Below are 1328 nucleotides of genomic sequence, written 5' to 3'. Positions count from 1 at the left end.
GGCTAGGCTAAGTTAATGAAAAAAGCCATTGGACTACAAGGCAGGTGGCTCTTTTCCTAAGGAAAGTGGTCTCTGTCTTAAAAAAACTAAGGAATATCTTTCCAGGTATATATGCGACTACTGAAATTTTCCATTCCATTATCAACATGAAATATTGAGTCATTCAATTTTATTACATATATATGTTTTGCTTAAACCTTAAAAATAACAGGATAACAACCACAAGGATAAACCCATCTCATGCAGACAACTATACCTTGTAGAATTCATGAGGATGAACAGTGTATGGCTCAAGTTGGCTCTTTAATACAGGATTCTAAAAATTTTCTAATTTCTAGTTAGTTATGCCAAGTGAGTAAGGAGCCAGTTGGGGAAAGATGCACATATGTACATGCACACAGAACTTCATTATATTCTTTAGAGTTTTATTCTCATCTTTCATCTGAGCTTGATGTTTCCAAGGTAGTAAAACATAATCTCTGCTTTCCTGGATAAGTAAATCCTTCAGGGTATACTGCTAAATCTTATTCTTGCAGTGTCACTTTTACATGGCTATCTCAATTGAGGACTGGAAAAACAAAGACCCGGGGGTATGTCCGGATTCACTGAAGATAAACACTAGAATTAAATATTGTTTCATTTGTAACATGCTTACCTTGAATAACCTAACTCCCAGTGTAATGAATGGAACAGATGCAATCATAATGTAACATTTTCAAGGCAGCTTTCTGGGCTAGCCCCAGGGATGTAGAGTTTTGTTTAAATTTAGCTAATATCAGCAATGAGAGGTTCCATTTTAGAAAAAAAAAAAAAAAAACCCTTTGAAACTGTAGTTTCTCATACCTTCCCTGACATTTAAAAAAAAAAAAATCAAAATCCTTTGTTTTGAAAAAGGACAAATTATCAATGATGTACCCAGGAAAGACGGGGGTGGGGAGACAAAACTAAGAATACAGCTTTAATAAAAGAATCTATAATAAGTCATCTAAGCCATCTAAGCAATTATTCAACCTACAGGTCTTTTTTATTGTTCCTAGGAGCAAGTTACAAATGACCACCAGTAAGACATTTAAATGAAATGGATATGAGGAGAAATGTGGCTTTATTTAGAAAAAAAAAATGGTAAGGAGGAAAACTTGTGAATATCTAAAGCACTAATAATTTGGAAAAAGATAATTGTTTTCTTCACATTTATTCATTTTTTGTTAATGGTTTTGTATTTATAAAAATCCACTATGCCATTCAGAAATGATAGCCACTTTTCTTTCCCAGCATTTATTAATCTCCTAAATAATGTTTATTTTAAATCAAGGAATTAATTGCATTTT

The sequence above is a fragment of the Mirounga angustirostris genome, unplaced genomic scaffold, assembly GCF_029215605.1.
Source record: "Mirounga angustirostris isolate CCGP_5_RB_7025 unplaced genomic scaffold, mMirAng1.0.hap1 SCAF_3, whole genome shotgun sequence".
Taxonomy (NCBI): Eukaryota; Metazoa; Chordata; class Mammalia; order Carnivora; family Phocidae; genus Mirounga; species Mirounga angustirostris.
Note: the sequence above shows the minus strand (reverse complement) of the source record.